This window comes from Sorex araneus, chromosome 1 (assembly GCF_027595985.1).
Source record: "Sorex araneus isolate mSorAra2 chromosome 1, mSorAra2.pri, whole genome shotgun sequence".
NCBI lineage: Eukaryota > Metazoa > Chordata > Mammalia > Eulipotyphla > Soricidae > Sorex > Sorex araneus.
This window is the reverse complement of record NC_073302.1, coordinates 268517815-268542411: the sequence shown is the minus strand read 5'-3', so window position 1 is coordinate 268542411 and position 24597 is coordinate 268517815. Positions and strand designations below refer to the sequence as shown.

The 24597-nt window shown below is 38.4% G+C and overlaps 1 non-coding gene across 1 annotated transcript; it reads right to left on the bottom strand.

Annotated features, from left to right (window-relative positions):
- Positions 1–23086: 23086 nt before the first annotated feature.
- On the bottom strand, positions 23087–23193 carry LOC129401372 (U6 spliceosomal RNA). The gene has a single exon (XR_008628298.1). It is a non-coding gene; the product is annotated as a U6 spliceosomal RNA (small nuclear RNA).
- Positions 23194–24597: the final 1404 nt, after the last annotated feature.

Here is a 24597-nt window from a genome sequence, read left to right as displayed (position 1 = left end):
CATTCTATCTCCCTAGACCCTTGACCCAATTTTAGATAATAAATAGAAAAAGAAAGTTATAACTAATAGAAAACCCTTGAGAACTTTTTTCACTACTAGTAATATAGAACCCAGTGGATAGGATAAATGTTATGCCTTGTTAAAAAAAAATTCCCAAACTTATTTTCTCCATATACCTCGAAGATGTATGAGAAGTACTGAAATATCTAGATTTGTGATTATAAGTACAGTTGTCCCAAGGTCAAACTGCTTTCAAATATGTAACCAGCAGTGAGCAAGATTGATAAACTATGAGTGAACTTTCAGCATTAGACCTACCAGCTCATAACATCTGTTGACACGATGCCTTTAAATCATTGATATAACAGATTACAGGGAAATAAAAACACTTCTGATAGGTCCCAATATTTTTGATTTTTTTTTTGTATTTTGGGTCACACATGGTAATACTCAGAGGTTAGTCCTGGTTCTACACTCAGGAATTATTCCTAGATGTGCACGGGAGATGTTGAGAATGGGATATTGAGAATTATACCTGGGTTGGCTGTGTACAAGCCACTGTACTATTGCTCTGGCCCCTGGATTTTTCTTTAATTAAGTCATACAGCATTATATGTATTAAATATCAGTCTCAAAAATTTCTATTCATAGAAAGGTAATTTAGGATTAATTTTAAGATTATTCCTCCTATGAAGAAGCAATAAATCAGTAAAAAATATATGAAGGAGTTACCGTTGTGGCTTTATCTTACAAGGAGATCCTAGTAAAACTTTGTACTATGCATGCCAGAAAAAAAAACTCTCACCATGCCTTGGAACAGTCTACTTGTTAAATCTTTACTATTCTGCCCACATTCCGGAAGTTAATTTCTATATTCTCTTTCCTAGCACATACCAAGGTGCTAGGCTTGAGATTCATGTAGGATAATGAAATCAGCTTGGGACTCTTCTTCATGCAGGCTGGGATGTGAGAGAGCAGCTCTGAACATGTAGGCCTGTCTCTGGAAATTCTCCATGATGGTGTTGAAGTAAGAAGACAAGAGGTGAAAACACAGGGAAGCTGAGGCTTCCAACCGAAACACGCTGCATTCTGAATCAATCTGGAGTAACAAGGAGGGGTGGCAAAGCTGAGGCAGGAGGCAGAGGGAGCAGCATAAGAAGCAGTCTTCCTCCAGGAAGCCTGCCGCTGTGAAACCTCAGTGTCTGCAAGAGTCTTGGTATGTTGTAGACATTCGGCTGATTTCTGTTAAATAATATGTGGTTGACTGAAGCAATGAATTCACAAAAGATGAATCCGTGCAATCCTGTACACAAAGTAGATGTCCCTTTCATGATGACTTCACTATGAGTGGTACAAAATGACTTTTAAAAGCATCTGACTATACCAGAATTGAAATATGCTTCTAAAAGGGGTAGGTGCAAAAAGGAGAGTCCCTGTAAGGGAAAGGCCTTTTATTTCATATTTCACCATAATTGCTGTCTTTCCTTATTATTATAGCAATTGAGCTCCCATATTTTGGGCATCTCCAGCCTTTTTGATTGATGCTTGAATCTATATATGTTTATATATATATGTATTTATGTATGTGTACATATATACATACTGTGTTTTATGCATCAAGACTTCATGGACGTGGATCTTACACACCTATAGAGGTATTAAGCAAGTCCTTGAAGTTCATAATATTGCAAATTGATGGCATAGCAATTTTAAGACTTCTAATAAAAGAGAAAAAGATAAAAATGATAATAAAAGTAAATGTATAATGATATAATAAATAAATTTTACTAATTGGCTGGGTTTTATAAAAATAGCATTTATTATTTACTATTTCCTAAATTTGAGAAGTGCTCTATTGGCAGAACCAAACTGTTCCCCTAATAGTTTACACTTTCTACCCTTGTCTGATCATCCTGTGAACTCAATCCCGTGTTATTCCACAGCTCCAACTAAATTGACGATCTCTTATCTCATGTCATTTTATTTCTCAATGTGGATTAAGTTTATCCCTGTATCTGGTTACAATTCCTCTTTCCTACAAGTTGCTACTCTTGTTTTTAAAGTTCTTATTCAAGTTGTAGTTTTGATCCCTAATAGTTTGGTTTATTCATTTTTCACAAAACTCTGATTGAATTGATAATTCTTAGGGCAAAGTCAGTGTTTTAAGTACTCTACATAAGTCATCAGAAAAATATTTGTTGATTTTTTTTTCTGGCTGTGGTGTGGTGAGACAGCATTTATTTTGTACCTGTATGTCAAGGTCACTATCATTTAAAACAGGAGTTAGAATGGTGGGAGTGGGTGGTGCACTATACACTGTACACGAGGACATCCCATTTGTTTGAAGTGGGGGCTCGTGAGCATGATTCCTTGAGTTTTGTTCATTCCGATGTAGAATACTCAAACTTCTAAATTGTATAAATCTTATATTTGATTTATCTTCCTGCCAAATTATTTGTCTATTAGTCACATAAGGTCAGAGTGAAGAGTCTGCTCTGAGTTTATGAACTCTGAAATGACTTCTTTCAGAAACAACAGCTGGCTAGAAGGTCTTTATCGACAGCTGCAGTGGACGGTGTACAAGTGGCAGCAGGTTATAAGGAGTTCAAAGTGCTGTAGGGCTCTGTTGTACCGTGATTTTTCTCTTCTGCCATTGTTTCCTACTCTTTAGTTGTCCAGATCAGCCTTAAGTCATTCCTCTCATGATGATGCCTCATAATAAGAAAGCATTTTCTCTGGCCAGATGTGGCTCTATGCCCAAATATTAACATTGATAACATCCCATTGATAAAAAGAGATTAATACTTTTGAACATCATTTATTAAAAACACATGTTTTGGTTTTGGAAAATGACATAGTAACATATAACCCTCCTGATATCAGAAATTATAAGCCCTGGAAAATATAAAACTCTGCAATTGGAAGTACTAAGGAGCAACTAAAAGCAGGCAGAAAATGGAGAAAATATGATTCTTAAAATAAGAAAGACAAACTCAGGGAGATAACTATTTTCTTGGATTTTCTTTTTTATGATGCCCAGTCCATGGATGGTATGGGAACCAGAACCCAGGACTCTATGAGAAAATATAAGGCCTTCAATGCTGCAAAATCAGAGTTTAGAGTGCTTCAAAATAAGAGTGGAAGGAAGAAATATTGCAAAAGAAGTGGACACTAATAGGAGGAAATATTTAAATTTTTATGTAAACCATCTCTGAATTCTTATCTTGCTTCTGAACTGCACAAACAATAAACAAAAATACAGATTTATCATGGAAATGAAATGTAGGAAGATGGGAATAGCAGAGACTTCAACACCTGCCTAGTTCTCTGGTGATAGCATTTGACAATCATGTGCCTATAGTAGTCAGGCATTGAATACTTATATTGAACTTTCTGTTGAAGCCTCCAGAGAGGGGCTGGAGAGATAATTCAGGAGCTAAGACACCTGTCTTGCAAGTGACCAACCCGGGTCTAATCCCAGGCATTGCCTGTCATTCTCCAAGCACCACCAGGAATGGTCCATGAGTACAGAGTCAAGGAGTAAGCCCTGAGCACTCCAGGTTTGGCTCAAAACAAAAAATAAATAAATAAAGAGAAACCTTGAAAGGACCATTCTTCAGGGGCAGGAATCAAATCCCAAGTTAAAATGAGGGGTTGGTGTGATAGCACAGTAGGTAGGGCATTTGCCTTGCACGTGGCCAATCTGGGTTCGATTCCCAGCATTTTATATAGTCCCCTGAGCATCGCAAGGAGTAATTCCTGAGTGCAAAGCCAGGAGTAACCCCTGTGCATCGCCGGGTGTGACCCAAAAAGAAAAAAAATGTTAAAATGAAAAACAGATTTACCTACCAAAGTTCAACAAACACTAAAGTAAAAACTTGTCAAAATCAAGGTGATCCACCAGTAATTTAAATACTTGTTCATAAAATATATCTTCATACATTTCAGCAAAAGATGTATAACTTGAAATTTTTATGATGTATAATCCTGTGCAGTCTTCTGTTTAATTTTTTAAAAATTAGGCATGCTAAACAAAAGGAAGTGTGACCTATAGTCAGGAAAAAGACCAGACTATTGAAGAAACAGGCTTCTAGATTTCTCAGATGCTAAAACTGGTTGTCAAGGATTTTTAAATAACTGTAATAAATATAATTACAGGTTTAAATTTAACAAAAAGTTGGGTAATTTCAGCAGAATTTTTAAAAAGATACAATGTCTGAAGGTATTGTTGAGATCAACGAAAGATAGGTGAAGACAAAGATGAATTAGCTTGAAGAGAGAGCAACAGAAATGATTAAAACTGAAGCACAGAGAGCAGAAGTATCTCAATAAATGTGGACAAAACTTCCAAATCTGATTAACAACAACAACAACAAAAACACAACTCACAAATTTTAACACAAAAGATCTAAAAAATTCAGTAAACTTTAGATCTTCCCACCTTCAACAGAGAAGAGGCCAGGCAGTCTGGTGAGCAACGCGGCCGGAGAAATGCTCCAGACCCGAATCCGGGCCAACAACACCAGGGATCCAGACGGAGGAGGTACAGCGGGCACACCTTCTCCGGATGGAGCCCTGGCGACACTGAGAAGCAACTAACGCGGCTCCAGGTTGCGGGACTGGAACACATCCGAGCCGCGGGGGGACACTGGAGTGGGGCAGCGCCTGCCCGAACTCCAAATGGTCCCGGCCGCCGAAAGTCCCGCCCTCGACCCACCCTCGGCACCATCTTCCCACCTTCAACAGAGAAGAGGCCAGGCAGTCTGGTGAGCAACGCGGCCGGAGAAATGCTCCGGACCCGAATCCGGGCCAACAACACCAGGGATCCAGACGGAGGAGGTACAGCGGGCACACCTTCTCCGGATGGAGCCCTGGCGACACTGAGAAGCAACTAACTCGGCTCTGGGTTGTGGGACTGGAACATATCTGAGCCGCGCGGCCGTGACCTTTTCTAAAAAACTGAAAACATACAATCTTTTAATGACAAACCAATTATCAAATGCTTCCTTAGTAGGGCTGTCTTCCTTGGGGGAAAATTCCAACAACAATAGTGAGTATTGTTTTGCAATATGGAATGTAATCAAGGTAGAGAGAAAATGAAGTGAAATTCATCAGTTATACAGTTGGGGGGGCTGTGGCGGGGGGTATATGGGGATTTTGGTGGTGGAATATGGGCACTGGTGAAGGGATGGTGTTTGAATATTGTATAACTGAGACATAAACCTGAAAACTTTGTAACTTTCCACATGGTGATAAAATAAAAATTTTAAAAAAAATTCAGTAAACTTTAAACATAATAAGTTATACATTTCAGCACACTTACTAAAAACAAAGCTTTCAACACCTGCCTAAGTAGTTAGAAAAAAGTAATTAGGATAGTATTATGGGGGGGGGCACTGAATTATATAAATGAAACAGGAAAGTAATGTATCTGGGGCTGGATAGTACAGGGGTTAAGATACTTGCTTGGTTACAGCTGATGCTGGCTTGATCCACAGCCCCACAGATATTCTGAGCACTGCCAGGGGTGATCCCTGAGCACAGAGCCAGGAGTAAGACCTGAGCACTACCAGGTGTAACCCTCAAACCAAAGATATTTTTTAAATGCAGTTGATTTAGCATCAGAATCAAAGTGACTGGAAAATAATGAAGTGGTATCTGTAAAGTAATACAATTTTTGAAATTTATTCTTACATTTTTGATTCTTTGAACTATACCTACCAGTGTTCAAGACTTCCTTCTAGCTCTGTGCTCAGGGATCATTCCCAGCAATGCTCTGGGGATCATATGCAGTGCCAGGTATCAAACTGGGGTTGACCACATGCAAGGCGAGCATCATATCCCCAAACTGTCTCTCCAGCCCCCAAATTTTAATATAAACTGAAACCTTAAAAAAAATGTAGAATTCTATATTCTGTAAAAATAGTTTTTAAAAATAAAGAAAATTTCATGAGATTGTAAATTGGCACAAATGCTATAGAAAACAGTATGAGCATTTCTCAAAATTAAATAATGGAGTTAGAATAGGATCCAGTGGGTAGTGTGCTTGCCTTTCACTCAGCCAATCCCAGTTGGGACCCTGGAACTGCACATGATTCCTGGAGTCACTTTGTGATTTCCTGAGCACAGAGCCAGGAGTCAACCCTTCGCACAGCTTTTGTGACCTCCCAATTCAAAAATATATAAAAATAGAATGTGGTCCAGCAAACTCACACCTCAGTATAAATATTCAGGACATAAAAACAGGATATTAAAAACATGTCTCCAATTTGTATTCATTGCAGCATTACCCACAACTAGTATGATATGAAAAATAACATGAGAGTTGGAAGGCAGGTGAATGGATGGGATTAATATGTATACAATACATTATTTCTCAGATAGAAGAAGGAATCCTTTCATGTAACAACACGGATAAAGCTTGAAAGCATTGTGTTAAGGTAAATAAACCAAAGATAGGTAGTGCACGATATCATTTCTGTATGGAACCCAAAAAGCAAAAGAAAAATTCCTAGATGCAGAGAAGAAAATGTGTTGCCAGGGGCTGATGGTGGAGAAGACCTATAGATGATTACATTGTATAATTTAAATTTTCTAAAAAATTTTTGATATGCGTATGTAAGATCATTTAAATTTTCTAAAACTTAAATGATCATTTAAATTTTCTAAAATTTAAATGATCTTACATACGTATATCAAAAAATAAACATGTACGTGAGGCTGGAGCAATAGTACAGCAGATAGGGCATTTGCCTTGCACATGTCTGACCTGAGTTTGGTTCCTGGCTTCCCATCTGGTCCTCCAAACCTGCTGGGAGTGATGGGAGTGATCACTGAGTGCAGAGCCAGGAGCAAATTCTGAGGAACACCAAGTGTTGCCCAAAAATTAATTGACTAAAATAAAATGAACATGTGAACTTACAGATGTGTTCATTGACTCCATGACATAAATACTTTCACAAAAGTATATAGATCCTGTGTGCCCAGCCCCTGAGCCGCCACCTCCCTGGGCCATCCCAGTCATCATTTGGGAGCAAGCTCAGCCTCCCCCTGCAATGCAGGAGATCGAACCCAGGTCAGCTACACGCAAGGCAGGCACCCTACCTGTTGGATTAACTCTCCTGTCCCTCTTGTTTGTTTGCCTGTTTGTTATGTTGGGGCCACACTTGGACGTGCTCAGGGCTTACTTCTTCCTCACGCATGAAGGAACTGGCAGAGGAACCCAGGTGTGTGGGACCTGGGGCTGAGACCTCCAAGCCTGCTTGGATCGGGACTGGGCCTCTTCCACCCAGATTGCCCATTTTCCAGTAGCTAGGCAGTCACACCCAGGGACTGCCCCTGGTGTCATGTAACCCCATCAACAGCCAGAGACTTAAAACCAAGCTCCCGGAAGTGAGACCACGAGACATCTTATAGCCTACTTCTCCCTCTGGGAGAACCTGGCAAGCTATCAAGAGTTTCCTGCCCACATGGGAGAGCCTCGAAAACACCCCATGGTGTATTCATATGCCAAAACCAGTAACAATGCTGGGTCTCATTCCCCTGACCCTGAAAGAGCCTCCCTCGTTGGGAAGGATGAGTAAAGAGAGACTTCTAAAATCTCAGGGCTAGGATGAATGGAGACGTTACTGAGACCGCTCGAGAAATCAACAGGATGAGGATGATGATGATGATGATGATGATGATGATATAGATCAAATCACTATGTATATACTTTAAATATCTTACTTTTTTATTTGTCAATTATAACTCACTAAAACTAAAAAAAAAAATCTCAGAAAAACAAAAACAGAGATGATTTGTTGCCAGTGAATCCCTCTCATGAGAAAGGCAAAAAGATTTCTTCAGGATGAAGAGAACTCTCAAATGGAAACTTAGATTATCTGAGAGGATGAAGGTTACATGAAATATTGTTTCTTCTTTTCTACTTGCCTAGCAATTATTATCAAAGCAATAATTATATCTGCATCATACTTATTAAGAACTTACTTTGTACCAACCTCTATCCTAAGAGTTTTACAAATACTATTTCATATAACTTCCATTATAACCCATCAAGATGCTGAGATGGGTAAGAATTTGACCAACATCACAGTAATAGGCATTTAATAGTAAAATGGTTAAAATATGGCTGGTGGGACTGAATAATCCTGGATTAAAATATTGTCCTTTGTTTTACCATGTGCAATTTAAAAATAACACTTAGTGTTTTAAACATCAATTTCTTCATGTAAAAAATGATCATAGTCTCTCTAAGTTGTAAAAAAATTAAAGCATTTTCATGTCAAGAAAAAGTGTCCAAAAGCTCCCCACCTCTCAAGTTCACCATAAACATTAGTCATTGTTATCATTGTTATCATATGACCTGGAGCCATCACCCGGTGTTGCTGACCCATAAAGTCCATGTCCTTAAGCCATGCGCCATACTCCATCTCTCTCAGGGCGCAGGGTAAAAGGCTAAGACATGAAGTATGAGAGAAACAAAACCAACCAAAATAAAATGCTTTCCTATCAGTGAATCAAGAGTATAGAAAGTACAAATATCTCTGCCAAGTTAAAGAAGAAAAAAATTCCTGCTCACTTTGATAAAAGACATCTGTTTTGAAAATTGCTAAATTCAAGGGTGGAAACATTTATCTTAAATACTTTTAGATACTCAATATTCCATCTCGTACCACCTTTCATGGTTCTGTTACAGCAGTGCGTGTTCTGTACCAATAAAAATAAACCAACCACATCAAAGATGTGCATGAACATGCAAGATTATGAACATGGGTACCAAGCATTTGAAATTGTTAAGAGTCAAAGCATTTTCGTTGATCTGGTTAACTATATTTCCTAAAAATATTGTTATCCAAAATCAGCCAATCTAATGATCTAAGAAGAGTCCTGACACAGTATGTCAGTTATTATTTTGCTTTCTTCTTGGCCTATTGAAGAGTCAGAGTTGTCAAGGAAGCCTACCGTTTATTAAACCAGCTCTCTATATAGTGCCACTGAAAAATTGTTTGGGTGCTTATGGAATTTTAAGGGTTTAGTTTAGGGCCCTTAAATAATTTCAGCATGAATTGTTTTATTCATGAGTTTTCTGAAAAATTTTAGTGATCTGCTATATATTCAAGCATTATACAAGCTATTGTGTGACATACACAAAATAATTGACACCCAGAAAAGACAACCTGAGGGAGAATTCTAAGGAGTGTGCAGGAAGTGATGTGTATTTGGTGGGACAATGGTTGTGATAGAATTAGGACAAAAGGAAATAGAAGGGTGGAGAAAATCGGCTTCTAGATTAGCGTCATGGTGAATATTGAAGGATATAGAATTAGTCTAAAAAAAAAAAGAAGAAGAAACTAATGAAGAAATATAAAATGTGAGGTTGGGGAGATGGTTCCATGCCTGGAATGCATCCTTTGTACATCCTATATTCAATGTTTAGCACTGTGTGGCACCTCAAACACTGCTGGAAGTAGCAGCCTAGCACCTCTAGGTGTGGCCTAAAAAAGAGGGAGGGAGGGAGGGAGAGAGAGACAGAGGGAGGAAGAAACAGAGGAAAGAAGGAGGAAAGGAGGTGGCTGGAGCAATAGCACAGCGGGTAGGGCGTTTGTCTTGCACGCGGCTGACCCGGGTTCGATTCCCAGCATCCCATATGGTCCCCTGAGCACTGCCAGGGGTGATTCCTGAGTGCAGAGCCAGGAGTAACCTCTGTACGTCGCCGGCGCCGGGTGTGACCAAAAAGCAAAAAAAAAAAAGAGGAAAGGAGGGACGGGAGGAAGGAAGAAAGGAAGGAAGGAAAGAAGGATACTAAAATTATTAAGGAGCACAATAGAATATTGTGTTTTTTAAACAACATTAAAATGTTTAGACATTAAACTTAATAATGGTTTCTTGGATTTAACATCAAAGGCACAGACAACAAAATGAAAAATAGACAAGTGGAATTATATAAATTTTCAAACTCTACACACACACACACACACACACACACACACACACACACACACACACACACACACACACAAAGGCATCAGCAAAATGGAAAGGTAACCTCCAGAAAGGTAAAAACAGTTTGCAAACCATATGTCAATAGGGATAAGGGAAAAGTATTCAAAATACATGAAACATTTCTACAACTGAATCGCAATAAAACAAATAACCTAATATAAAAATGGACAAAAAAAACCTGAAAAGATGACACATGAAAACCTAATAAGCACATGTTTAATGTGGCCGCATCTTTAATCATCAAGGAAATACAAGTCAGACCACAATGAGAGACCACCTGCCACCTGTTAGAATGTTATTTGTTAAAAAGTAAAATAAATATCACAGGGGAGAAATGGTGAGAATGTAGAAACATAGAGTCCTTATGCTGGTGGGAACATTTCCAACATTATGAAGACGAGTATGAAAGTTACTCAGAAAAATTTTTTAAAGTAACTAAATAAATATTTGATCCAGCATTATAGAAAAGGAATTGAAGCAAGAATCTCAAAGAGATATTTGCTCGCCCAGGTTAATGACAGCTTTCTTTCTTAAGATTAGTCACGATATGGAAATAGCCTGAATGCCCATCAAAGGTTGACAGGACATGGACTTCCTGGAGAGCTAGCCCAGGGATGAACTGTTAATTCTGGTACTACAGTTTAAGTCCATTCAACCACATTCAGGTGTGAACCACTGGTGCTGCTCTTAGGTGTGGTGTTAAGCAGCATGCAGCCCTGAGTGCAGCCCTGGGGTGTGTCCCTGAGAGTCCCCTGCACTGCGGACTTTGAGTAACACTGTGCATCCTTGCCCTTGTACTGAACCACTCACTGGCTTGGTTGGCTAAAGTTGCCTAAAGACCAACCAAACACCACTACAGCTCTGCTTGTGAGGTCCACCCACTATCTCTAGAAAAAAAAAAGAAGAAAATGTGACACATGTATCAGTGGAATGCTCTTCAGTCTTATAAAATAGTTCAGCCATTTGTGGCCACATGGGTGGGTTTGGAGAACATTTTGCTCAGTAAAAATAAGACAATTGCAGAACGACGAATATTGCGTGATCATACTTTTATGGCTCATCTAAATCTAAAATAAGAAACACATAGAATTGTGGTTTCCAGAGGCTAGGGAGAGGGGAAAAATGGGAGGTTTTGGTTAAAGAATAGAAAGTTTAAGTTATGGAAGAAAAATGCATTCTAGAAATATGCAATAGACTATCAGGATGATAGTTGCTTTTATTTTAACCTATCATAATAGCAAGTATATATTTAGAACAACTTCCTTACTCCTTTCCCTATGTTGACATTGTTCACATTTACGTGTGGTTGGGGTACTTGTATGTTTGAGTTAGGAGTCTGGTGGTAGTGGTTGCACAGTAGGCTACAGTGCTCACACACTCAAGTTCATTGCTCCCCAGGGTTGCATATTTTGGTTGCAGTGTCTACACACATGCTCACAGGAAGTCATATCCCTTAGATATCGAGTTTGCACACAACTGGCTGGGATGCATCTGGGAATTGTTTATGTCTTTGGGTACCACTGAGAGCAGAGCTGCTCAACCCAGGAGTAAAACTGTCAGGAATTTCTTTTGTGAATGTGGATGATTCCAGGGTTGATACTCATGGTCTTCTGCTTACAGTACCGAGGGGTGTAATCTTAACAACACTGTATTATTTACTTCAGAGTTTGCTAAGATAGTACATCTTATGTTAAGTACGCCTCCTCCAAAAATATACAATTACTTTATTAAAGGGGAGAGAAGAAAATGTTGGTGTTGATAAATAAGTTTATGGTCTTGATAATGGTGATATACTCATGGTATATTCTTTCTTCCAGGTTCATCCCATTGTACACATAAAATATGTACAGGTTTGTATGTCAATTGTACCTCAGTAAGGTAGTTTTATTTATTTTTTTTAAAGTATCATTGATTTATTTATTTTTTTTGATTTCTCAATAAATTTATTTTTTTTTAATTTTTTATTGTGGAAAGTTACAAAGTTACAAAGTTTTCAGGTTTAAATCTCAGTTATACAATGCTCGAATACCCATCCCTTCACCAGTGCTCATATTCCACCACCAAGAATCCCAGTATAGCTCCACCCCGCCCCCTCACACCCCAAACACCCCCACGCCCCTAGCCCCCCCACCCTAAGCCCCCCCCCGCCTGTGTAACTAATAAACTAATACCTCAGTAAGGTAGTTTTAAACAGTGAAAGTAAAGTAACATTGTAACAGGTTCTTAATCTGCCAATCATAACATTTAGATTTTTCTATTTTTTTTTCTTTTTGGGTCACACCTGGCAATGTACAGGGGTTACTCCTGGCTCTGCACTCAGGAATCACCCCTGGCAGTGCTCAGAGGACCATATGGGATGCTGGCAATCGAACCTGGGTTGGCTGCATGCAAGGCAAATGCCCGACCCGCTGTACTATTACTCTAGCCCCCTTTAGATTTTTCTAAATACCTAAAAATAAATTAAGCAAAGGAAAAGTAAGACTTATATAAATTTCCTTAAAGACATTTATATACTGTTAAAAAATAAATTAAAAGATACAGTTAAAAGACATAGAACAAGGCATTGATAGATGGAAAACAGTTCATGTATATAGATGGGTAGAATTAATGGAGTGAAAATGTCCATTCAATTGAAGACCAATTCAAAGATTTAATTCAACTTTAATAGAAATTTCTATGATGCAGACTGAAAGATAAGATAAAGGTATAGTACTTTCCTTAAATGTGTTGGGCCCTGCATTAAGTTCCTAGAGCTATATGACCCTCTGAGCCCTAGTATCTTTCTATCACCCAAGTAACACCACATTGTTAGATCTGACCCCTGGATATTAAAGTCTATATAGGCAGGGAATCACCTTGGCTCTCTTAAGCACTGCTTGGTAGGCCCCTCAAGTAAAAATTCCAATAAATTGGTAAGGGGAGGGGAGTGTTGGGGGTACACCCAACAGTGCCCAGGACTTACTCCTGGCTCTGTGCTCAGGGGTCATTCCTGGCAGTGTTCAGAGGACCAGTGTCAGGAATTGAACCAGGGTTGGCCATAAGCAAGGCAAGTATCTTAGACCTGTAACTTTTCTCTCTCTTTCTCTCTGAACTTCCAATGACATTTTAAATTAAAAATAGAACAAATATGCTAAGTTATTTGAAATTATAAGAGACCTCAAATAGTTATTGCAATTCTGAGGAAGAAAAAGAAAAGTAGAATTATCATGGCACCTGACTTCAATCTATATTATAAGGCAAGAGTAATTAAAGCTGTTAATTTGGGAATCAAAACGGACATAGAGAACAATGGACTAGAGTTGAAAGCCTAAAGATAAAGCCACATATTTATTAAATTTCAATTTATGATAAATAATCTCATGTCATACAATAGAGAAAGGAGTGTTCCTTCCACAAATGGGGTTGGGAAAACTAAACAGCTTAATGCAAAAGATAAAGTCTTCTAAATCCATATGCAAAAATAAATTCAAAATTGATGAAAGATCCGGATGTAAGATTCAAAGCAATAAAGTACACAGTAGATAACTTAGGCAAAATGTTCCATTACATTAACATCAGGAATTGTTTAAACAGACCCAAATAGAAATTAAATGAAAGTAAAAGCAATCAATTGAAATGACATTAAATTGAAAAGATTTTATAAGCAAAAATACAAGTAGAATTATAAAGACAGCCATTTATCAGAAGATATGAACAGAAGATATAAGCACATTATACATTTGATAAGGGATTAGTACCTAAAGTCCATAAAGAACTCATATGACTAACAACAACAAACAACAAATTTAAAGAATGAACAGAAGATTTGAACAAAATCATCTTTATTTTATTTACTTATTTGGGGGGAATACAAAGTATGTGCTGGGGTTCAAATATATAGGTATGATTAAGTGAATCATTGACTATGTGGTTGAATTCAGTTTCTAGCCCTCTCTTCTACCCCCAAGGTTGGATTGATTTCAAGTCCCAACATTCTAATAATCACTATTAGAGTGGTTAGTCTCTTTGGTTACTCATCTTTATCCTACATCACCACATTTCTTAGCATAAACCCAGGAATGATGATCCAAGGTCATCGTGAATAATGTAGATAGACACTCCTATTAATTAGGATATTCCAAGGATTGAAACTTTCCCTCCCAGGAGCCAGGAATGAAGACAAGTAAGAATATTTGCTGAATAAATAGAGACATCTTTAAAGAGAATATCAAGGTTGCCAAGTAAAGGCAAATATGAAAAAAAAAAACCTTCATTATCACTGCCCTGCAAAAAGCACATTCAGACAACAATTCCATCTTATTCCTGTAAGCATGACTTGATAGATCTTTTGGGAGTTATTAGTGCTCAGGGGTTGTTCCTGGCTCTGTGCTCAAAAGGGGCCATTGATGGTGTGTGATGCCTGCGATTCAAATCTTGGTTGGGGGCTGGAGCGATAGCACAGCAGGGAGGGCGTTTGCCTTGTACTCAGCCGATCCGGGTTCGATTCCCAGCATCCCATATGGTCCCCTGAGCACTGCCAGGGGTAGTTCCTGAGTGCAGAGCCAGGAGTGAACCCTGTGCATCACCAGGTGTGACCCAAAAAGCAAAAAAAAAAAAAAAATCAAATCTTGGTTGATGGAAACAAGAACCTTAGCCCATGTTCCATCTCTCTAGCTCCGGTGGCTTCCATACCAAACAGTAGCAAGTGTAGGAGAGGGTATTGATAAAGAGGTAAGATGTTGTAACTGTTTTGAAAAATATTATGGTGCTTCCATAAGAAGCAAAACTGACAGCACAGAAAGTAAGTTGCTATCCACTAACTAGGCCTATGTCCTTTAGATGCCAGTACTTCATGTGGTCCCCAGAAGACCACCAGGGTTACTCATGAGCGTAGAGTCAGGAACCATGCCTGGGCACCTCTGAGTGCGGTCAGTCTGGTCAGAGTTGCTCTTTAATCTCTCTATCCCATAAAAGCGACAAATGACCGAGGTACTATGATCAAGCAATCCCATCTCTGGGTATCTTTCTAAAGAAAATACAAAAAGTTAGATCCAGAGCGGATTTTGTTTGATAATATTATTTGCAGTTGTTAAAATATGGAAGTAACCCAAGTCCCAGACAATAGGTAACTGAATAAAACAATCTGTTGTACAGATTTTTACACTTGATCAGCCAAAAGGCCGAGAAGCGATTGTGTTACATTTGTATAGTGGAATACATTCCACTGAAAAAAAGAAATTTCACCATTCACAAAAAACAGGAGTTTGGGGAAATGGCCAAAGCAAAATAATTCAGAAGGAAAGAGATAGATACCAAATTATTTTACCTACATAGTCAATATAGCACGGTAGCACTGTCGTCCCATTGTTCATCGATTTGCTCAAGCAGGCACCAGTAACATCTCCATTGTGAGACTTGTTGTTACTGTTTTTGGCATATTGAATACGCCATGGGTAGCTTGCCAGGCTCTGCCATGTGGGCGGGATACTCTCAGCAGCTTGCTGGGCTCTCTGAGAGGGACAGAGGACTCAAACCCGGGTCGGGAGCGTGGAAGGCAAATGCCCTACCCACTGTGCTATCACCCCAGTCCGTAGTCAATATAAGAATATAAAATTGATAAGCAGCCCAAACACATTTTAGAAAGGCAAACCCATAGACATTGATGATAGAATAGATAATAGATAATAAGTAGGTTAATTGATAAAAAGGAAGGCAGGGGAGGGAGAAAAGTAAAATGCGGAGGGTAAAAAAGAGATGGGAAAACAATAACAACAACAACCCAACAACATGGATACTAAATTTGAACCTGCTAAATTAATCAACCTTAAAAATGAACTAAGTGGGACTTTAATATTTTAACATTCTTAAATTTTAAAAATAAAGATAAAGACAAAATTTACGTGGAGTGATATTTAGAGCTTTGTACGACTGAAGGTGGGTCGCTTCTTAAAGACTGAGTTGCATGAACTGGTGAGCATGCTTCACAGATTACACTGTCTCACAGTGACCACATCAAAGGGCCTTTGTTAGGAGAACTTGGAGTTTCTAAAAATAACAGTAATACTAAGTCTTCAATATTTGTTTAGCATTTACTGTGTTCTGGGCACATAATACTACATGTATTTCATCTAATCCTTCGAAGTTCTATGAGGTAGTTACTATTCATTATCCTTTTTGTTTGACAGAGAAGGAAGTGAAGAAGTCAGACTCTTCTGAGTCTGTGTTACTTTGTGATAACAATTTTATAAATCAGACAACAAGCCAAAAATAATATTTATGTGTTTAAATAGTATATATTATGTCTGCAATTCTTCCAATATAAAAAAATGGAGTATAACTTGAAGTAGATTTTGTCATCCACTTAGTAACATACATTTTATAAAACCAGATGAAATCAAATAGCTTTAGACCGTTGGGGAAAACATGATCTAACAATGTAATGTTAGTTGACAAATGTGTCACTTATTTCTGATTTTGTTTGGCTTAAATTAGGAGGTACTTTTGGGTTTTACTTTGGCACAAGTTATACAATAGCCTCATGTCCTATTTACTTACTTTGAATTTATTTCTCACAGCGAACGTGCTGCTTAAGAAAACAGGTGTTCTAGCACAATTCCCTGGAGGCATATTTAAGTTTAATGCGATTTGCTTGGAGAATCCAAGAAGGTAAAAACACCTTGTTTGGTCACAGGTTAAGAGATGATATTTATTTGGATTTAAATAAATGCTGATTTATCATAAAAATACTCGTGACTTACCTAGTCTAAACTTGCTAATTCTTGTTAAACTTTGTGCTTTGGATTTTGGGGGTGGAGGCTTGATAATCAAAGGACAAAATCATTTTATCACGCTAGCACATCGTTGAATCTCTTTACTGAGTCTAATTCAACTTCTAGGTAGCAACAGTAATAACAAAAGTCATGGATGTTCAGAGTGGCAATTTTCAGGGTTAGAGGAAAGAATAAGAAGGAAGGAGAAAGCAACATCTTGATAGATTATATTTCTTTTCTCCAAAGGGATTGGAAAACAATCATTATGTAAAAAAGCAATTTTGTGTGTTCTACTTGATTCATATTGCAGGAACTAAATATTCAAGATAGTAAGTGTATGCATTCTCCAAATCCATATGGTTTGTGGAGGGGAGAGAGAAGATGAGGGTGGAGAATGCACATCCAGTGATGCTCAGGGACTTACTCTTGGCTCTGCACTAAGGGGTGATATGGAATGTCATACCGTATGGGGTGTTAGGGACCAACATGGGTCTGCAGCATGCAAGGCAAACGCCCTACCTGCTGTATTATCTCCAGCTCTCTAGATCATTAACCACCTGTTCATGAAATAGGTGTAGGTTTGCAGTAATTTCCTACCTGTCTATGGAAATATGATTTTAGCTTAACACATAATCTGATTGGACCATAGTGTAGTTGACTATAAATATTTATACATAAATGTTCTTATTATAAATAATATCCATTATTTCTGCCTCAGCAGTCTACAAAGTGTTTCCCCTATATTCACTATCCTGTGGGTGAAAGGAGGTTGAAAAATCACTGCTTTAAGTTATTTTTTGAGTATGATGTTCTTCAGGAGAAAATAAAGAAAATCCTCTTTGTCATTTCTTTTCTTTTCTTTATTTAATAAAAAAATCAAAACCACCTTCTAGGATTAGAGTTAAGTGATTTATACATAACTATGCAACAAAGGTTTTTTAATCTGGAAGACAGATGATAAATGGCAAGTTCAGGCCTTTTTGACTAACTATGCCAAGGCTGAGGAGAGAAGATAGAGGTGTTAAGCATGATCTTTTTTTTTCTTTTTGGGTCACACCCGCCATTGCACAGGGGTTACTCCTGGCTCATGCACTCAGGAACTACTCCTGGCAGTGCTCAGGGGACCATATGGGATGCTGGGAATCAAACTTGTGTCAGCCGCATGTAAGGCAAACATCCTACCCACTGTACTATTGCTCCAGCCCCTTAAGAATGATCTTAAGTTCTAAATACTTGAAAGTTTATCTTCCTCCCTTATGATCTATGCATCTTCTCAGCCTTCTGATTTACCCTTCAAGGGACCCTCTCATTTCCAGAACAGGGTCATCTTGCAATGTCCTTTATTTTTGTCTCTGATAGTACACACTTGAACTTGAGAAACTTCAGAAAGAGGGCTATTTTGAAAAATTCTGATTTCTGATGAGGTCTGGTGACCTCTATATATTGTATTTGTTGTCACATTTCCTATCATATCTACTCTCTCACTTAGTTTTAATTTTACTAATGTTGAGATACTTAAAATGTGTATTCAATGGTAACAATGCAAACTTCCAAGAACAGACAAATGGGTACAGAAGCTGTGGTATGAAATATACAGATGAGCAACGGGACGACAGTGACCATGCAGCCATACACAGAAGATATAAATTTGCAATTTGTTACAATGTAAGTGGAACTGGAGGTGGCCAGGTTAAGTGAAATGAATGAAGGGGAGAAAAAATAGTGGATGATATTATTTATTTCAACAAGACAATGGCTCTGGCTTACAAAATTAAGAATACCAAGTAAGGATTTAGTGGTGGTGGGGATTGAGGAGAAATATTGAGATAGACTGGAGATGACATACGTGACACTAGTCTAGGATATTGAACACTTTTGTGATAAAGAGCTGGAATAACCATGTACATAAAACAATAAGTCAACACAAGTATAAACATGTGTCTTAGACTCTAATTAAAAAATATTTTAAGTGAATTTGCCTTGCAAGTACCTGACCCCAGCTGGATGTCTGGTACTGCTTATGAATCTCTCAGTCCTGCCAGGAGTGATCTCTGAGAATAGAGCCAGGAGCAAACCCTGAACACCACCAGGTGTGACCCCAGAAAAATCCCAAACAAAAAGTTTTCCAAGGAGGTAAGGTGAGGGAGAGGGAGAGGATCATGAGACATTGATTGGTGGAGGGACAAACTTTATTATTAACAGAATTGTTCATCACAGTGCTACATACACACAGATGTATACGTTCATGTGGCTATAAATTAATTTGGTATATTCTTAACAGATATAATGGTTAGTAATGATCATGATTGACCTGCAAGGGAAAATATGAACCAGAGTTTTTATTTGCTCTGAGAATAACTGTGTGATGTTAGGATTTGGCATTTCTTTGTGGGAAACCAATTACAGGGATGTTCTGCCAAGATGAAGGAAGAAGGAAATGAGCACCGCACCCCAGTAAGACGTATGGGGTTTGAAAAAAAATATTTCTAAAAATAGCTTGTCTGATGATAGAATCAATTGACCTTAAGAAATATTTCCTAGTTCTAGGCCATGAGGTGTTAGTTTCTATGTGCATATGATAATCCATCTGACAATAGTCTCAATTTTTTTCTTTCGGTGTTTCTCAAATTCTGCTTCTAACTTTATGTGGGAAGATGGGGGAGGGGTAACATGGGTGGGATTGTTTCAGTGAGTCCCACCAAACCCCTCTTAGTTATGATCAAAGTTGTGAAAGGGGTGTTTGTATGAAGAAAGCAACATTCTTCACTGGAAAATTTTCTTATTGGAGCCTCGTGGTGTGTGTGTGTGTGTGTGTGTGTGTGTGTGTGTGTGTGTGTGTGTGTGTGTGTTCCAGAAGTCTGTTAGCACTATAACAAACTGAGGGGTTTTTTTTCCCGCAGAACTTTCACCTACACAGTGTTGAAATGATTTCCCAGTTAAAATCACAATTACTGATCTAGAAATTGGCAAGAAAAGGAGACAACCTGAATTTCAAATGATAATATTGCATCCTCTATCATATGTAAATCATAGATAAAAAGCCCGGGTGAAAAATGATTCCTGAACTTCCCATTTTCCTTGATTGATGTATATGGGCCAAAATTATATTCTGAAATTCTAGGAGATCTCCAAGGATGGCTTTGAAGCTTCCTATTCTCAGACATCCCCCTTTATAATCATAGTAGCTAAAAGTAGTAGATAGTTTGAGTGCTGGTAACCCAGGAAGGCACATAGCTATCTTTTATATTTTTATCAATTTTGCTATGATTCTTTGCAATAGAGTGAGGAAAGCTGTGTCAAAAAATTTGATAAAATGGGAGAAAGAAGTGGAATAAATGGGCTAAATGTTTTTCTCATGTAGATGCAAATGAAACTCTGTCTTATCTTGTAGACCCTGATACTTAGTGATTATATGCATGGATCTGTTTTGCTGCAAGTTTACTCAACATCTAGGTCAGCTCGGCATCTCTTCTGTGGTTATTTCTTGTGCATATTCACCAAACAGAGCCTTTGACTATGCATTGTTTGTGCAACAATGTGGTTTCTCTTTGGAATACAGAGATGAAAGAAATCGGAACTTTATAGATACCAAAAAAAATCTATCAAAGCTGTATATTAGACTTCTTAGAGTTCTTTCACAGCACAGGACCACGTCTGAACTCCTGCCTCAACTTCCATCAGCTAATTTTTTATAAAAATTGATCAAATTAGGCAATCTTGTTTGGAAATAGGTTAATATATGAATATCTATCAAAGAACATTTATTTTTGCATGTAAAATAAACATGACCTAATTCTGTTTTTTTTTTATTCATTTGGTTTAAAGGCTAAATTCTCAGGGTGAGAGATGGTACAGTGGGTAGGGCACTCCACTTGCATGCAGCTGATCCAAGTTCAATTCTTGGTCCTCCAAATGGTCCCTAGAGTCCTGCCAGAAATCATGCCTGAGTGTAGAGTCAGGAATAAGCCTTAGCACTGTTGGCTGTATCCCCTTCCCCCCAAATAGGCTAGATATCATTAAAAGCAAGGAAGTTTCTAGAATTCCCAAAGTACTAAGGCAATGAAATGATGAGCTCATGCAATTTTTTTAATAACATAAATGATACTAATATTTTGGTTTGTGTTTTTGTTTGGGGGACATGCCCAACAGAGGTCACAACTAACTCCTGACTCTGTGTTTAGGGGTTATTTCTGGCATTGCTTTGGGGACAATGTGTGGTGTTGGGAATCAAATTGGAGGTATCCTTACCCACTGTACTATCTCTCACCCCTATAATTTAGCTTTTAAACCAAATGCATAAAAAACAGAATTAGGTCATGTTTATTTCACTGTATCACTGTATCACTGTCATCCCATTGCTCATCAATTCGTTTGAGCGGGCACCAGTAATGTCTCTCATTGAGAGACTTATTGTTACTGTTTTTGGCATATCCAATATGCATGGGTAGCTTGCCAGGCTCTGCCGCGCAGGCTCGATACTCTCGGTAGCTTGCTGGGCTCTCTGAGAGGGGGCGGTGGAATCAAACTCGGGTTGGCCGCATAAAAGGCAAACGCCCAACCACTGTGCTATCGCTCCAGCCCCATGTTTATTTTACATGCAAAAACAAATTTTCTTTGATAGATATTTCTTAATCCATGTACTATCTCTCTAACCCTAAAGTAAATGCTGCTTTAAAGATGCCACTTTATTTCTATTGACTGTATAGTATAAAAGTTTTGCTATAAACTTACTGAAAAAAATCTTTTTGGCAATTTTGTCAATTTCACAACTTCTTTTTTCATATGTTGTGTAACGCACTTATGTACATGCATTTGTATTTATTGTGTAAATAAATAAATATATATTTATAGTCTAATATTCTAGATTCATTTTGGAATAAATGTTCTAAGCATCTATGTACATTTAGTTGTATCTCATATCTATTATATCAGCATCACATGTTGAAGTTCTAGTGTTGAACTTCACAGAGGATCCATTCAAGGTCCATTAGCATAACATTTTCGTTCTTCGGGGCAGGAGTCTTTGACCTTCTGGGAATCACTGGTGTTAATCAAGGCAGTTTTTTATTATTGAATCACTGTGAGCTACATTTACAAAGCTTTCATGTTTGAGTTTCAGCCATACAATGATCGAACACCCATCCTTCCACCAGTGCACATTCTCCACCATCAATGTCCCCAGTATCCTCCTCCCCACTATCCCAATCCTTCCCCTGCCTCTATGCCAGACAATTTCCCCCATACTCTCTACTTTGGGGCATCACGATTTGCAATACAGATACTGAGAGGCCATCACGTTTGGTCCTTTGTCTATTTTCAGCACACATCTACCATCCCGAACGATCCCTCCATCATTGACATAGTGGTCCCTTCTCTATCACAGCTGCCTTCTCTCCCAGCTCATGAGACAGGCTTCCAATTATGGAGCAATCATCCTGGCCCTGTCTCTACTGTCCTGTTCACAACGGAAAATACAGTAAAAAAACATTATTAGGTCTTTCATTCCCACACAAAAAAAATTTAGGGTTATTAAGACATCATGTTGGCAACTCTTCAGTGGCTTAGAAAGAAAAAGTTCTTCATACCATATTTGCCCATTTTCTGTTAAAACTGGGATTGATTTCTAACTTAAAAATATAACTTTCATTGCAGTGTTTTAAATAAGAAAAGAGTCTTGAAAAGTTATGACAACAGTCATATGACAGTCGTAGAGAGAGATTTCAAAAATGAATGGAAGACATTGTTAAAGGAGTTACAAAGATATGTGGTGTGTGTGTGTGTGTGCGTGCTATTTTTATACTTAGCTAACCAGTAATATGTTTATAGGCAGGGAAGAAGATTCAGCTAGAAGAGAAATAGTACTAACTCTATTCCAATTTATGCTTCAACAAAAGATACTAAAGTTTTTAGGGAGATAAAAAATAATTGGCAAAGATATCAACAGTCCCCAGTTTTGTCTTCAGGAAGTAGGACTTAAAAGCCTCAAAGAATGAATTTCACTTCTGAAATTGATAATCCTGTTGCACCATCCTCATAATCCAGCAATTAGTTTGAGTTCAGTGCTTCAAACATTCTTCAGACCCACTTGACTTTCTTCTTGAATTATTTTTATTTTGTAAACTTGAGGTATTATAATTTACAATGATGTTTTGTAGTTGCAAGGCCATTACACACTCCTTCAGTCAGTGTTTCAAGATCTCATTACCATTGTTCTGTGATTCCTCTCCTATCCTACATCCCTGCTCCACAGACACTTACCTGTCTTGGTTCCCAGTTCTATTGATTATGTCTCACAGTCTATTTACACTGGGGATTGTCTAATTTTTTCTTTGTAAAATATGAAATGCTTCACCACTATGCATGTCATCATTGCCCGGGGGCCATGCTAATCTTCTCTGCATCATCCCAACTTTAATCCATGTGTTGCCAAAGCAAACACCTACTGTGTACTTGCAATGGTGAGAACCTCCACTGTTATTCTGTTTTGCCCATTCTGTATGGCAGAGTCTCTTGCCCAGGCACCTGGCTGTCTTCACTGGGGCCCCTTGAGGGGGGGGGGACGGGTTGTTTCCCTTCTCACCCTGAGCAGAGCCCTGGCAGCCAAGGACCTCCAGAACCCAGTCACAGCCATGTTCAAGGCTACTCTCCACACACTTGGACAAGCCTTACACAAGAAGGAACTGGCAGAGGAACCCAGGTGTGTGGGACCCAGGGCTGAGATCTTGAAGCCTGCTCTGACTGGGACTGAGCCTCCTCCATCCAGACCCTCCATTTTCCAGTAGCTTGGCAGTCACACCCACAAGCTGCCCTCAGTGCCATGTAATCCCATCAACAGCCAACATCCAGAAACAGACTATAAAACCAAGCTCCCAAATATAACTAGACATCTTACAGCCTAGTTCTCCCTCTCAGAGAACCTGGCAAGCTACCAAGAGTTTCCTGCCCGCATGGGAGAGCCTGGCAAGCTCCCCGTGGTGTATTCATATGTCAAAAATAGTAACAATGATGGGTCTCATTCCTCTGACCCTGAAGAGCCTCTAATGCGGCACCATTGGGAAGGACGAGTAAAGAGAGGCTGCTAAAATCTCAGGGCTAGGACAAAAGGAGATGTTACTGGGTCAGATTGAACAAATAGATGATCAACGGGAAGACAGTGATGACAGTATGGCATTCAATAAGTTACACAAGCTATTCACAACCTATTTATATATTAAATAAATTTATATATTATACAATATATTATACAATTTATATATTAAATAAACTATGTGTTAGGTAATTTTTGCCCAAGTGGGGGTAATACATATCTACAGTGTCCATTTAAGATAGACTGACTGTTATAATATTTAGAGGCCGGATATATAAAATGTAGGGGGTTTTTTTTGGGGGGGACACCTGGCAGTGCTCAGGACTCTGTGCTCAAGGATCACTCCTGGTGGGCTTGGGGGATCATATGGAATGCAAGGACTTGAAACAGGGTTGATTGCATGCAAGACAAACACCATACCCACTGTACTATCTCTCTGGCCCTTAAATTCATTTTCGACTTAGGATAGATAGAGCTTCTATTGATGGCCTTGCAACATGTAATAATAATTCATTGAAAATCTGTATTAGTTTTCCAGTTATTTCAGAGAAAATCTGAGGTGACAAAGTTAGACAAAGCAATCATCAATTTTTTTAAAGCGAAAGATAGTATGGTGAGTAAGGATTAATGACTGGGGGGTTAGACAGCAGTCTGTTTCATTCCAACTTTGAAAGCGTAAGCAAGCTAGTGAAATTTGTTTCCTCCATCTATAAATTGAAGCTAATTCATTACAGGATTTTTGTAAGGATTAAAGAT